Here is a 17,019-nt window from a genome sequence, read left to right as displayed (position 1 = left end):
GCCATGAAAATGAACTTAATCCCCAAAAAACCTTTCCACTGCATTTCATTGCTGTCATTAAAGGACCTGCTGAGATCATTTCAGTAATCGTCTTGTTAACTCAGGTGAGTATGTTGACGAGCTCAAGGCTGGAGATCATTATGTCAGGCTGATTGGGTTAGAATGGCAGACTTGACATGTTAAAAGGAGGGTGATGCTTGAAATCATTGTTCTTCCATTGTTAACCATGGTGACCTGCAAAGAAACGCATGCAGCCATCATTGCGTTGCATAAAAATGGCTTCACAGGCAAGGATATTGTGGCTACTAAGATTGCACCTAAATCAACAATTTATAGGATCATCAAGAACTTCAAGGAAAGAGGTTCAATTCTTGTAAAGAAGGCTTCAGGGCGTCCAAGAAAGTCCAGCAAGCGCCAGGATCGTCTCCTAAAGAGGATTCAGCTGCGGGATCGGAGTGCCACCAGTGCAGAGCTTGCTCAGGAATGGCAGCAGGCAGGTGTGAGCGCATCTGCACACACAGTGAGGCCAAGACTTTTGGAAGATGGCCTGGTGTCAACAAGGGCAGCAACTTAAGGGCAGCAAGTTATTTTAATCTCCAAACTGTTTTAGATAGTTCTGCTTTTCTTCTTGTGCTTTTCTAAAAAAAAAAGTGTTGGATTGTGCTCCGTTCTCGCCGACACACAGGGAAGGATTGTGAATGCATTTTCTGCAACAAAACACAGCAACGCAGATTACAGTTCACTGGAGTGAGCCTGTTTCACGTTTTTATGGACATTTTATATTTTAACGTCTGTAAACAAAAATAATACTTAAATACTAGTAGTGAAATTTTTCAGTTGTACTCTAAAATAAAATGGTTATTTTTCTTAAATACTTAATTTCTGTCATCAAACTTTTAAGTAAGATTAGGCTTAAATAAACGTTTTTTTTCCCTCTCTCAAATATTTTGGTGGGGCGTGAAATAGATTTCACTTGTCTAGGTGGGATGTGGAATTGAAAAGTTTGGGAACCCCTGGTCTAGACAGCATCGGAAGTTTGTTATTATAATATTAAAAGAATAGGCTACTGTATGTAAGAACATAAAATAAAGTGAAAGTGAAAGTGAAGTGACATTCAGCCAAGTATGGTGACCCATACTCAGAATTTGTGCTCTGCATTTAACCCATCCGAAATGCACACACACAGAGCAGTGAACACACACACACACTGTGAGCACACACCCGGAGCAGTGGGCAGCCATTTATGCTGCGGCGCCCGGGGAGCAGTTGGGGGTTCAATGCCTTGCTCAAGGGCACCTAAGTCGTGGTATTGAAGGTGGAGAGAGAACTGTACATGCACGCCCCCCACCCACAATTCCTGCCGGCCCGGGACTCGAACTCACAACCTTTCAATTGGGAGTCCGACTCTCTAACCATTAGGCCACGACTTCCCTAAAATAGGCCTACAAAAACATTTTTATCCATCCCACAGTCTTGTAAATCCATAAACTGATTGTGTCTTTTTATTAAATATTTGCAGGGCTTAATTTGTGCCGGAACAAGCCGGATCTGGATCCGGTGTTCCGGTGAGTTCAGTTCCCCTGTTTCCCCTTCGGCGCGCATGCGTGAATTCCTGACGTCATGATTTCGAAGCGGAAAATGTGTGCTATTTTATCCCAAGCGTCAGTTTCTGATGTTATTTACTACTTTTCATCCACATAAGGTAAATTTCACGTTGTTTGTCAAAAATATAAGTAGAATGTATTGTTTTTGGAGGTTTTATAGCTCAGTCTTTCGTAGTTTAGGCTACAACTTGTGAAACTCTGTACAACAGCGTCAAGGTAATAAACTAATTTCGACAGACGCTTATATTATTATTATTATGTTGTTGTTGTTTGTCGGGGTTGTTACACAACCTTATGTTTTCCATAAATAAACAATATTGCAATGTACAATACTGTGTTGTTATTATTGTTAAACTACTCCCGTCTAGAAGAACTTTTAATCTACAGAACCGTCCCATACACCGAAAACACAGGGGGAACAGATTTTCCCAAAGCCTTGAGAAATATGGTTCCCCCTCCCATATTCCCTTCTGAGGCTTCATAAAGCACTCACTCAAAAAAATTACTCTTTAAACTTACTGACTTACTTAAGTCAATTATGGACAGTGGTTCCACACAACCAAATTGTGTTTTGATAACATTAATGGAATTTTTTGAATATATGCAAACTCCTTGTGTTGTGACAACACAAGTGAATGAGGTAGAATCTATGTGAAATAGTAATGTCCAACCAAATCAATTTATTCACTTTGCTTCAACTTAAACCAGTTAAGTTAACTGAACATGTTTTGGTTTATTACAATCTAGCCAATTTTGTTTCACTCTATCAACATAAGGAGGTTTGTTTCAAATTACTCATTTCAATTATGGACAGTGGTTCCACACAATTAGTTCTAGTTACTTTAACTAAATATTTTCTATTTAAAGTTGCTCACTTCAACAAAGCATTTTTTGTGTGATTTGTCTTGTAATGAGTCAAAAGACAAGATGTCACAAATGATCAAAGTGTATTTGTTAAACAAGCAATAAATAATTACACACAGTTACAGTAAATACAGTTTAAACCACATTACAGAATTACAAAAAAATAGCAGAAATATCAAACTACTCATTTTCTAATTGGCATTCATGGGTAACCAATCAAACCTTATTCCAGGAACAGGAACTGGCTCCAGAAATAACTTCTTCAGTATTCCAAATGTGTACCTGAGTTCAGGAGCTAGGGTTGCTCAAGTTCAGTCCATATATCAGTCCCAGAAACATGGTTTTGCAGACTGTAAACTGCTAGGTCCTGAAGAACTTTATCCTTTAAAACTCCAACTTCTGCTCAACTGTCTTCAATGATGCAGCTTCAAATGGATTCCCACGAGTCTTCTGGATCACCTCCTGATTGCTGCCAACGTAAATCCGTTTAAAAGGATGGATAACTCAAATTCTTGTGTATTAACTTTAACAAATCATTTATTAACCTTAAACTCACCATATACTCCATAATGCTAGGGTCTTCATTTGGATACATCAATTTCATTAGTCTGAAGATGAAAACAACAAAATTAAGCCTTTGTTTTTTTTCCCCTAAAATTACATGGAAAAAAAAGTCAGTCATTCATCTCCTTATGGGAAATACAGGCAAGCAGAAAATGGTACACACATCTGGACCCTGCACGGTAAGCAACAGAACTGGAATGTTCCCAGACCCAGAAACATAGTAAAGACATCAGTAAAACAGTCATGTGACATCAGTGGTTCAACCATAATTTTACAAAGCTACAAGAATACTTGTTTGTGCAAACAAAACCAAAACAGCGACTTTATTCAACAATTCTTCTCCAAATCGCATATTCCACCATTATCAACAGCACGTAAATAATTCATGCGCATGGTGCTGCTGACCTAGAACACGCATGCGCTGAGCCTTGATTACATGCAGAGGAAAGCAATGTTCATGCCTCTTGTTACTCTCCATAATGGCGGCATATGTGATTTGGAGAAGAATTGTTGAATAAAACAAGCTTGCTATATCATAACTCAGAATCTCCTGTAACTAGAAGCGCGAATGAGGCGAATTCGCGTCTACCGCGCCGCGAGACCTCCAGGCGCTCTATTCGCGTTTGGTGTGAACGCAGCATAAGAGGTCGCTTTCGACGTCACTGGGTCTTATAGGCGCGTAAAATTGCTGGTATTTTTTGTCTAGCTTCCGCAACGCATACTGCACATTCGGAATTCTTTATTTTCTTTTTCTGCTTGTTTGTGAGTTTTGTTACATCTTTATTTTTAATTGTTTAATTATTTTAAAATGAATAGTGTACATATTTGGTTAAAATCGATTCCCTATTTTCATTTTCGAAACTTTTTTTGGTTGGTCCGATCGATTGTGCAATCGATTTTTGAACTAAAAGTGACAGCCCTAGTAATTAATGACATGTTTATTTTTGGGTGACCTAGCCAGTTAAACACACCTGAACCAGCTAATCAAGGTTCTTGGGAATTTTAAAACAATAAAGTATTACTAGAAGTTCCAGGCAGGTGAGTTAGAGCTAAACTCCACAAAACACTGGCTTTCCTAGAGCAGGTCTGGACACCCCTGCCTTGCATCAAAATGAATTGTTTTTGGGAGGCAAATTCATTCATAATCTGTCAGTTTATAGTAATACCACATATTTTGTATTTATTGTATTAATAAACCTAATCTTAATCTATCTGTCTTTTTTTGTCAATTTCCAGTGGCCAGTGAGAGAATGTTTTAATACGAGGTTGTGTTGAGTGCAGTTGTTCTTACCTGTGTAGTGGGCACCAAGAGGGTTTCAGTATTTGTCCAAGCACTCTTCTTCAGTATGCAAACATCTTCATAAGTTCTGTAGTGCGGATCCAGTTTGGCAAAGACTGTTGATTCTAATGGGCCTATGGTAATTCTGTATGTCTCAAATTCTGCACAAATCTGTAAACACATGAAGTGCAATGTGTTACAAAAAAAAACAAAAAAACGGTTTAACAGCAAAAAGCAATTCAATTATCAAAATATTAAGTGATTTATTTGTGTGAGTGATGAATAGTGTCATGTTTACCATTCCAAAAGGGTGAACCTGATTACATGTCTGGAGCATTTGTATAATGTGAATAGCTCAGAGTAGTGTCCGGTTTAAAGTCATTGTATGACCACACCGCCATGTTCATAAACAAAGCTTCAAATACTTTCACTGTGCTGACCCAGGTGTCTCCAAACTCGGTCACATTACATGGTTAGACATTTATTTATTATCTAGCTTTTTGCAATTAGTTAAAATATACATATTCTAACAAATAAAGGGAATTACTTCCGCTTTTAAAAGTCATTATGTATTACTAGTATACAATTAATTTATACAAATAAATATATTTTGCCCACAAAATGAGAAAAGAGAGAAACTCCTATTCGCCATTTGATTAGCTATATGAGGAAGTAGCTGAATGACAAATCATTCTGCCTCTTAACATCTCTTATTGTAAGCCATATGTATAATAAAAGTAAAGGTAAGTGATAGGACATTTTATTTTTGGATAAACATTTTACTAATAAATACAATCTCTGTTAAAATACCTTATTGGGTTATGATATTTAAAACAGTTTGGTTTGATCTAGCGCAGAACTAAAACTTTAATGAAATATTTCCCACAATTATAAAATAAATGTATGATTAGCTAGCTCCACACTGGAGAGCTGCTTTATAATAGGAAATCAAGTTATAATTCTAGCGACACCGACTCTGTATTTTCATCTTTAATATTGAAAAGCTATCTATTGCATAAGGACTGTTATATAAATAAACGTGACTGGACATTTCTTTACTGGAGTGGCTGGAGAACCTCAGAGTTCGTGCAAACATCCACATCGCTGTAATCAAATGTGTTCTTAAGAGCTGCTTTTACATCGCGGTCAGTTTTTGTTGTGTTTATGCAGTTATTGAGAGCAAGGCGTGCAGTATATATTTACATATTCATCCAAGGTTCGGATCGGCTCGGTTTGCTCAAACTGAAGTGCTATCTTCTTCTTTTGAATTGAATCAGGAGAGTGTATTACAATCTTGCGCTACAGCGCCACACTGGTCAAACTGCATTATTGGAGGCTTTCACATTAGGAATACGAGATCAAACAACTAACGTTACTCAAAAACATTTGCCGACAATTTTTTTTTATCGTCGACGTTGTCGATAATGTCGACTAATTGTTTCAGCCCTAGTGTAACGTTATATATATGTACTCAAGTCAATACCTTACAGAGAGTCGTGCGCTTTCACATCTCCCAACAGCTCAAAATCATCTATTAATGGTGCAGTAAACCGATTACACAATACTAGACTGCAAAACAAAAGCACCCCAAAACAGAAACTCTAAGAGAAATTAAAGACTTTGACTTAACACAAGAAAAACTTTAGATTTTCTTACCTGACTGGTACCTCTTGCTCTCCTTCGCACCGTCATCAAATGCGTTGGAAATCGTCACTTCCGGTTTTTTTTTATTACAAAATTAAACACTTTACGTTAGTTTGACGATTGATAATTAAGTAAAATTGAAAATGAAACATTTTAAGTTGATTAAGCACAATACAATTGTATTTTGGCGGAAAACTAAATATAATTGTGTTGTTTTAACAAAACATATCTGTGTACAACGAACAGTGCCACAAATCCATTTTTTTGAGTGCTGCAGTGATGCTGGTGATGTATTTAAGGGTCATCATTATGTGTAACAACTTTATTTTACAGAACAGTCCCATACACCAAAAACACAGGGGGAACAGATTTCCCCAAAGACATGAGAAATATGGTTCCCCCTCCCGTATTCCCTTCTGAGGCTTCATAAAGCACTGCAGTGATGCTGGTGATGTATTTAAGGGTCATCATTATGTGTAACAACTTTTAATCTACAGAACCGTCCCATACACCAAAAACACAGGGGGAACAGATGTATTTAATTATAATGATTATATGTAATTATAACACCATGCAATTATTACAACATTTTGAAATGTTAACATGTCATCCACCAGACAGTGGGAGCAACTGCAGAACACTCTACATTCACAAAACGGGAGTTATATATTATTTAATCTAGGCCTTCAGTACACATAGGGCAATAAAAGTCCTCCTCCTATGGTGGATTGCCAACACATGACTGGTGGTACCACCTTTCACATCCATCACAGGCAATCTGATGGGGCAATGCAAGGGACAATAAAATTAATGTTTTTTTTTTATTATTATTTTCTTTCATTAAGAACCTTTTAAAATAAACGTCAGGAATTCACGCATGCGCGCCGAAGGGGAAACAGGGGAACTGAACTCAACGGAACACCGGCACCTCCGAAATCGGACCCGGCACCTCTTTTTGGCGGATCCACGTCCTCCAGGGGCGGCGTTTCCGTATGGCAGACAGATATGTGCCGACGTGAAAAATTAACCAAAATTCATATCTTTATTACAATTCATTATTATTATTTTAAATCAGAGGGTTTTAAATAATTTAACCAATGATAAGTATTTAAAAGAGCTTGCCAGTAAAACTTTATAACGCCATTGCCCAAGCATCCTCAAGCTCTAAGCGAAACCTCGTCACTTCCCCCGCCTCCACTCAGATTGACGCGCGCGCAGCCTGGAGGAGACAGATCCCCGCTTATTCGCAAAGCAAGGGTAAACAAATATCTGTTTAAATAGTACAGCATTTTCTTTACTCAAACACTATGTCTGTAAAGGCTAATGTCTTTGTGTGTTTGAAGACCGGAGAAGTAAATTTTTTGCCATCTAGCCAATATACTTTTGTACGTTTTGAATATCCTGTGCATAAGCGTTTTATCGTTTATATCATGAGACATTGGCAAAGTTTACTAAACAACAAGAAAAACTAAGCGCCCATATAGCAACAATAAACGTTATATAGCCTGTAAAAGGTGATGATAGCATATAATGCGCTGCACTTGCCTCAGATGCGAACCAAACACAGATCTCCTCATTCGCCAGCCAAAAACCTTGTTAACTCCATTTGAGCTTGTTTTTTTTTATAGCCTAATGTTAATTGCACGTGTCTGATACAACACTGACGACGCAGTGTTGTTTAATACTTGACCCCCCCCCCCCCTTTTTTTTCTCCCCCCCTGTATTTTGGTAGAGTGTGCCATGAAACTGTTTTATTGGTCAACAACTATCAGACATCATATTTTGTGTATTTGGTTGCTTAAACTCAACAAACTACGAAAAATAACTCTTATATAGGCTAATACTAGCAATTGGCGGATTGATACGCACGAGCTTTGGATGTGACTTCGAGGGCACATGGCCTAATACAGCATGTGGAGCGTGCGAGTGCCAAATGGATTAAAATACCTAAAAGGTGTGCAAATTATACATTTTTGTGCCTTGTGGAAAAACCAGCTAGACCAGTTCAAGCTGTGTTTTGGAACATGGTAGCTGGTTAGACCACCCAGTACCAGCTTATGCTGGTTAGACCACCCAATACCAGCTTATGCTGGTTAGACCACCCAATACCAGCTTATGCTGGTTAGACCACCCAATACCAGCTTATGCTGGTTAGACCACCCAATACCAGCTTATGCTGGTTAGACCATCTAATACCAGTTTATGCTGGTAGCGTTTTTTTGGGGATTTTCTTTTGCTGAGAATTGTAACCAGCTAGGGTTTGAAGCTGTTTTATGTTGCTGGTCACTGATTTAATTTAGCTGCTAGTTACAACACCTACCCTAGGCTTATGATAAAACCAAACCTATGCTTTAGGAATGGAGCACACAGACACAAATACATTCAAGAATTACATTTATTTATGTGAATTTCATTCCTTCAATCTTTATTAAATCAAACAACCTACTAAAAAGATGAAATAATAAATACAAAGATGTGGGTTTTTTTGTATGAATTTGTATGAAATTAGTAATTATTTGTAAGCTTAAATCAATAAAACATTTCATTGTAACTACTTAGGAGAAAAATAAATGTAGTTTATGAAGTGAAGCAAGCAATCTACTTATTTGGCTTGTTTGACTTTTTTGTTGATGTCTTGAATTTTTTCTGTCAAGTAGTGCCCAAGCTTCACTGTTCTGGCCTTCAGCTCTGCTTCCTCCAAATTTTTGCCCTCCAGCCACTTTTGAAAGCAACCTAGGAAAAAAATACATATACAAGAGAAATCCTTTAAGCCTTGACTACCACAAATATCTATAGATGCTGTTCTTGAATAAGGCGAAATTTGACAGTATGAGCATTATTACTGTTGATCGTTAGAACAGGCGAAGCACTGCTACCAGCTATTCAGTCGAAAAACATCTACAATATACAGTGAAGGTAAATTTTACCCAAAAGTTTGAACTGGTTCCATTGTGACAGCTTACCACATATTGTGACAAAATGCCTCACATTCGTGTGTTCAATTAAATATAATCTTTTTTTTTTTCCTGGTACATAACGGTGGAAATGCTCGGTAGCTTTTTTTGTAGGCTTTGAGGTATGTACCTATAGCCTTATAATGCAAAAATGTAAACCAGCTTAAACCAACTAATATAAACACTGGAGTAAGTAACAAGCAGCCCCAGCCTCTCCTAAATATTCTATTTAATTAAAATCATACCTCATTGTTATCTGAAGTTTGTTCAGAGTTTTGATCAACAGCAGAATTGATCTCTGTGGGAGGGGGTGTGCAGTTTAGGGAGGTGAAGTTTTCATAACAATTACAGTGGGACCAGATTAACCATGTGGGGATACAGGTAGTAATCCATCCATATGGCTAAACTGGCCCTATCATATAACATACATAACAATAATAGTAATGGTAATAATATGATTGTTCTAACAGGGAAAAAAAATCTGCCAAGATCACCAATACTTACCAATTGCTGTTTGAGGGTGTTTTAAAGGGGGGCTGCTCTCTGAAGCATTGAATGAAACAAAAATGCATCACAATATTCAATATATACACAAAAAATCTGCAAACTTATGAATAACAATCAGTGCAAGTTTTTAACCCAGCCGGCACCTTGATGTCAAAATAAGGTCAAGAAATAGGTCAAAAATGAAAGTCATATTGGCGTCAAAGTGTTGATGTCAATTTGACGTCAAGAGTTTGACCTCTGCTGATGTCATTTTGCCAAACAAAAAGGTGAAATGCATGGCCGTACCAGCTTCACTTAAAACTAACCAGATTTACTTTATATAAGTTCCATTTTTATGAAATCATTAAAATTTTGTATTTTAAAGTCACCATGATGGTGGTTAGCGTTTGCTTTAGTTGTGCTCTTGACCCTTCACTCTTTAATATAAAAGTTCTTTGGCTGCTATACTTGTTGTAGGCAAAATAGTCATGAAAAGATAAGGTCAGGTGATGTTGGCTGTTTATAGATGATGATGACAATACCATAATGTAAATGCCTGATTCCCTAATGTGTTCAGTGTCAAATGTTTTGATTATATAGAATTTGTGGTTTTTATGACGTATTACAATAGAATCTATTTAATTTTACAGCATTAGAGCAATTTTGTTTATCGAAGACTATAATGGATTTTAAAAACATTTAGTACATTAAGCATTTTCCTCTACATTATTACTTAGCCATCAAGAATCAGTGTATGACTCTCAACAATGGTGACAATCAATGAAACGCTTCATGCCGCAGTGCATGCTGGGTACCACCAATCAAAACTCACCAAAATCTCCCAGAATGCATTGCAGCTTTAATAAATTATGCACCTGGAGTTGATCTGATTATCTGGATATTTTGTTTGATTGTCACCATTGTTGAGATTCATATGCTGTTTCTTGATGTCTGTGTGCGTCTAAGTAATGCCATAGATGACAGGGTTTTGTGCACTAAATAGTTTTTAAAAACCAAGTACATTATTAGATAAACAAAACTGCTAAACATGCTGTAGAATCAAATGACTTCTGTTATGAATAAAACAGTTTTGAACCCGCAAGACATATATAATCAGAACATAAGACACTGAAAAAGAGCAGGGATTCAGGCATTTACATGATGATATCATCGTCATCAATAAATAGCCAACATCACCTGATCTCATTTTCTCATGGCTTTTTTAGCTGCAACAACAGAGCTTTATACACACACAATTATAGCAGCCAGATAAAATTTTATATTAAGAAGTCAAGAGCACAACTAAAGCAAACGCTAACCACCATCATGGTGACTTTAAAATGCAAAATATGATTTCATTAAACCGGAAATTAAATAAAGTAAATCTGGTTAGAGTAAGTGAAGCTGGTAATAAGTGTACGGCCATGCGTTTCACCTTTTTGTTTGGCAAAATGACTTATTATCAAACTCTTGATAGAGGTCAAACTCTTGACATCAAATTGACATCAACACTTTGACGTCAATATGACTTTCATTTTTGACCTATTTCGTGACCTAATTTTGACATCAATTTGATGTCATATTGATGTTAAATTGACATCAAATGCCCACTGGGAAGAGCACTGGAATTAGAGAAGGCAATAAAATTAGATTTTATAAATGTAATAGTTTTTAAATAAGTTAACCAGGTTATTTGTAAATGAGGCCTGTATCTGTATTTCACAGACTTTTATCCAAAATGACTTTGACAAATTAGGAAAATACAAGCAATTTTCAAACATTATAGGCCTATGTGTAAAATCATCCTTAGTAGACACAAATGCATTCAAGTAAGTGCCTTGGTGTGGTGGTAATGTTTTTAAAAGCCAGTCCTACCAGTTGTCTTTGGAAGAGCTGTAGTGGCTGCGGTGGTGTTGCAACCTGAAAGATATAATGTACCCACAAATGCAAAAAAATGATCTCTCAACATACTGCAGAAAATAAAATTGGCCTTTTTCAGTTCATTGAGTAATTCCCTGTAATCTTTAAACAAAAAAATGCATCACAATATTCAATATACACAAAAAATCTGCAAACTTATGAATAACAAACAGTGCAAGTTTTTAAGAGCACTGGAATTAGAGAAGGCAATAAAATTAGATTTAAATTTTTAGATTTTATAAATGTAATAGTTTTAAAATAAGTTGACCATGTTATTTGTAAATGTAATCTTTATTATTATTATTATTATTGTTGTTATTATGGTGCACAAAATCTTACCAGTTGTCACTGGAAGGTCTGGGATGGAGGCTGGAGATGTGTTGCTTCCTGGAACATAAAGTCTCAAATATGTATGTGTAAACAAAAAAAAATTGATAATGCTACTAATAATAATATTAATTACCAGAAAGAATTTTGGCTACTAAACATGTTTGAAGCTCAGCATTTAATTTCCTCAGTTCCTTCCCTTCAGCAATAGCTTCTTGATATTTCTGAGTTAGAGATTTGTATCGGTTCTCAAGCTCATCAAATTTTGATTTTGGAATTAGTTCATCCTCACTCTCACTTGTTGTTATCTCATCATCTACAATTTTTTCCCCTCTTTTAGGTGTAGAATGAGGAGGAAATAGTGGTTGCTTCCTTTTCAAGGCTTGTCTCTTTTTTAAAATGTCCATCAGAAATGTCTGCTTTCCTTCCTCAATGCTTGCCTTCTGGGCTGCCTGAAAATACAAATAACACAAGTAAGAGGTATTTAAATTATTCAATGAATTGAGTTCATCGTGCAGTCTTTTCATGTTACTTACAGCATTATCCTTAGCTTCCTTCCTTTCTGAAGTTTTGTTCTCTGGTGGACTTTTATCAAGCAGCTTTGGCACTCGGATCCTTTTCCCAGTTGCCAGCACATTTTCAATTTCCTCACAAGTTTCTGGAAAATGGGAATAGCTTTCTTCTTACTAAGTACTTGTTTATTTTCAGTCTAGAATTACACTAATGAAAACAACAATTTTTACTCTAGATTTAGTTTGATTCATAAATTAAAATGACCTTTTTTTCTTTTACTTTAATATCTAACTTACTGGAATGGTCACCTGGTATTATACCGGCAGAAAATAAAATTGAAAAAGCCTTTAAATTAACTAATTTGATATCAAATCATATTGTTTAAACAATTAGGATCTTAAAAATGAATACATTAGGTTATTAAGATACAATGAGCTAGGTAACAACTAGCAGCTACAGGTTAACCTTATGTTATTAATAGCTGCACTTTTCATTAAGTTATCTGGTTCACAAATGTCACAAAAACGTCCTCAGTTTTGTAAGCAACAGAATCTGTCCTTTTATGAAGCGTCCTTTCTGCAGGATCCAGTAAGTGTGAGACGAGAAATCCGTCGTATTTTTTGGGTCAAAGTGTTTAATGTCTTTAACATTAACAACGTCTTTAACTCCATCGTCTAAATAATGTACATATGCGAACATTTTGTATTAAAAACGCAGATATCTGAAGCCTTCTCCGTGTCTGATAGAAGCCGATTCGAAAAGTTACCGTTAAATACGTGACGTCCATATGCGCGCGCCACTTTGTGGCTCGCGCAGTAGTTTCCCATGGATACGCGCAGTAGTTGCGCAGGGATACACACATTCAGGTTTTTTTTAAAGCTCCACCAATGTAAGTGACAAAAACAATATGTTACTCTTATATTCCTCCCAAATTTTTCTAATTGTATTTAATTAACTTTTATTAATTCATATTTTTTGACAAATTTAGTTGACCGTTAGATGGCGCGCAGCTATTTCTGACAGATACTAGAGGTCCACAAGGCTATGATTCTAACTATTTACAGAGACTCATGGTGGTGAGTGAAAAGTCTACTAGCTGTTCTGTTTAATATTGTAGGATATCAAATAAATAAAAATAACAATTTGTTCAGCACGAATTTGGTAGGCCTATGTATGTCTCGTTGCAACCTTAACGTTACATTGTTTAACAGAGTTTAAGAACCAGACAACAACAGAGGGACTAAAATGAAGAGGTATAAGCAGTACCTGGAGCCAGATACTACTTATCTGTTGCCAAGGACAACAAGATTTAGATCAAACACTTATAGCTCCAACAATGACACACCTGGACCATCTAACAATGAGCACCCTGAACTAGAGGACAGAAATAGTGTAAATGGCACTGAAGTACATAATGAGGAAGAAAGTGAGACAAACGAAGCAAGCGACGGAGAAGCAATGGAATTGGAGGAAGGAAACTGTGTAGATGGTGACAGTGAAACGGCAAGTGATGGGGAAGTCACTGAAGCCGATGAAAGTGATGAAGGCAGTGATGTTGAGGAACATGATGGAGAAGAAAGCCAGTCATTTGCACATGATACTGGTCCAAAATTTTATGAAAATCTAAATGTCCCAGTATGCAGATTTCTCTCAATTACAAAGGCTGAACTCCTCCTGCTGCTCATAACATTCACACTAAGGCACAATTCATCATTTGCTGCACTGCTTGACCTTTTGAAACTGATTAATTTTGTTTTCTCTAAAACAGTACTGCCAGCCAGTAAGCACATGCTTAGTAAGGTGTTCACACACTTCAGTCAGAGAACAGAACTTCATTTCCTTTGTACATTCTGTCAGTCATATCTTGCAAGTCATAAAAACAATAATCAGAGGAAACACTATGTGTGTTCACACTGTAACAAGACAAACAGTACCCAAGATCTGAAAAGCCAGAGTTACTTTGTTACTTTACCAGTTGATTTACAGGTTAAGTCATTCCTTGAAAATGACAACTTCAGAAATTCACTCAATTTGAGATTTACAAGAGCATCATCAGAGAACGTACTCAGGGACATTTATGATGGCGATATGTACAAAGAGCTCTCGCGCCCAGGTGGAATTCTGCACAATAAGGATAACCTTTCATATGTGTTCAATTCAGACGGAAGTCCCTTGTACAAAGCCTCAGGTACATCAATCTGGCCAATACAGCTGGCTATTAATGAAATTCCACCTGCCGAACGTAGAAAAAACATGATACTTGCTGGTTTGTGGCATGGGAAAGGGGAACCAAGGATGGATATATTTCTTGACAAATTTGTAGAGCACGCAAAAAAATTGGTTGTAGATGGGGTAATGTGGTGGAACAAAATCACAAATTCACGGATAAACAGTAAACTGGTAGGGTTATGCTGTTGTGTGGACTCTGTTGCTAGACCGTTGATGCAAAACCTCACTCAGTTTAATGGCTACTATGGTTGTGGGTTCTGTTACCATCCAGGAAAATATATCTGTGGAGCAGTCAGGTACCCTGTTAGCGAAGAGCAACATGCTGACAGAAATGCATCAGAAATGATCCATGACATGGAGGAGGCTGTTAGAGGTGGACATCCTATCAGAGGGGTTAAGGGCCTATCACCATTGGTCAATTTACCATATTTTGATGTGGTTCATGGATTTGTGCCAGATTATATGCATTGTGTTTTACTTGGTGTGGCTAAACAATTGTCAAAGTTGTGGCTGGAGGAATATGGTAGCGAGTTCTACATTGGCTCTCCGGACAATCAACGTGTTATAAATGGACGCTTGTCTAAAATAAAACCCCCTTAGTATATTCGCAGACTCCCCAGGGATCTCAGTGAAAGAAAGTACTGGAAGGCTGCTGAGTGGAGAGCTTGGCTTCTTTTTTATGCATTGCCTTGCTTGAAAGATATTCTCCCATCAAAATATCTTTGCCATTTTGCGCTATTAGTGCAAGCTGTTTACCTGCTTCTGAGTGACAGCATTTCAAAAGATGATGTAAATGCAGCAGACCTACTACTCCTTGAGTTTGCATTTCACTTTCAGATGCTGTATGGAGAAAAGTCTATGACATTTAATGTCCACTTACTACATCATTTGTCAGCGAGTGTGAAAAATTGGGGACCTCTTTGGGCGCATTCAGCCTTTAATTTTGAAAATGGCAATGGAAAGCTTGTAAGACTTGTTAAAAATGCCAGGGGAGCACCACTTCAAATTGTTAACAAGTTTATAATGAGTAAAACTCTTCCCATGTTAGCTAGCACAGACACAATCAGCGAGAGCGTACTCGAGTTTTGTAAAGATGTGACTGAAACAAACAGACTTAAGCATTCTGACTCAGTTGGTGATGTCTGTTTACTTGGCTCTGCTGCAGTTTTGACACTCAGTTTTGAGGAGGAAGTTGCTGTGAGGCAAATTGTTCAAAACATGCCTATCGGTATAGAGTGTAACGTTTACTGCCGACTAATAGTGAACACTGAGGTCATTCACTCCACAGATTACCTAAAACCAGTCAGGTCAAATGACAATGTAGTGGTCTTGAAGGATGGAACATTTGGCATTGTCAGCAAGATCTTAACTTTGAAAATTGAAGAGTCAGAGAGATGCATTGTGCTGCTAAAAGAAATATGTCCTGTTGATGTGCCCCTTTTGCAGAATGGAAGATCAAGGGTTTTTCTTCCTCACATTGTAGTATGCTCTTCTAATTTTGGTCAGTTACGGGCAGTTTCACCAACCGAAATAGTGAACAAATGCTTGCACATTAACTTCACCAACGAAAAATACATCTGCATGTTTCCAAACACTATTGAAAGGGACATTTAATCTAATTGAAAATATAAATAAGATGCTCTATAACAGCACCACAATATTACTGTAAAAAGTTAGCTTACACATATGATAATGTGTCACATGTGTTATGATATTTTTTTAAACAGTAAAACTTTACTAAACAGTAGCTAGGTGCAAAAACAATTATTTTAAATAATTATAGTATGTTAGCATTTTATTTCAACTACAGTATTTTATTGCATTTTACCTATGGTATTTAGCATTTAAAGGTGCATATATACTCTGTATTTTTTGTCTTAACTATGTATGAATTATATTTTTTAAATATCTGTTTACCTTTTTAACTTAATATTTAAAATGGCATATTTACGCTGTATTGCTTTGCTTGTATTCTTACCTAGTATGAATTATAATTATTTTTTTCATTTGTTTCATTTTATGTTAAATTTTTTAAATATCTGTTTACATATTTAACTTAGTATTAAAAATTGCATATTCACTAGGCATTTGATCTGTATTTATTTTCATCTTGTGTATGAAGTATGATCATTTTTCATCATTCAACTGTTTCATTGTCTTTAATATAGCAATTTCACAAATTACTCAAAGCATATTTTAAATTAAATGTACGGTGGTGAGAGCTCAACGCGCTGCAACTGAAGAAAACACATGCAAATTAGAAAAACACCAGAAAATTAAGAAAACTTCTTCATCAGTTTGACAACACACTGCAAATACTCACATTTCATAGACGTATTACAGAAGAGCAAACACTAACTAAAAAATACTCCCAGATGTAACACGCACATCAAATAGACATCACAGAGATGTACGTGTGCTATCAGAAATGGTTCCACCAGCTCATCCAGGTCCCCACCAGCTTAGCCAAACTGGTCCACCAGCTCATCCAGGTCCCCACCAGCTTAGCCAAACTGGTCCACCAGCTCATCCAGGTCCCCACCAGCTTAGCCAAACTGGTCCACCAGCTCATATGGTCCCCACCAGCTGGTCCAAGCTGGCCCACCAGCTCATCCAGGTCCCCACCAGCTTAGCC

Source organism: Carassius carassius, chromosome 1 (genome assembly GCF_963082965.1).
Source record: "Carassius carassius chromosome 1, fCarCar2.1, whole genome shotgun sequence".
Taxonomy (NCBI): Eukaryota; Metazoa; Chordata; class Actinopteri; order Cypriniformes; family Cyprinidae; genus Carassius; species Carassius carassius.
Note: the sequence above shows the minus strand (reverse complement) of the source record.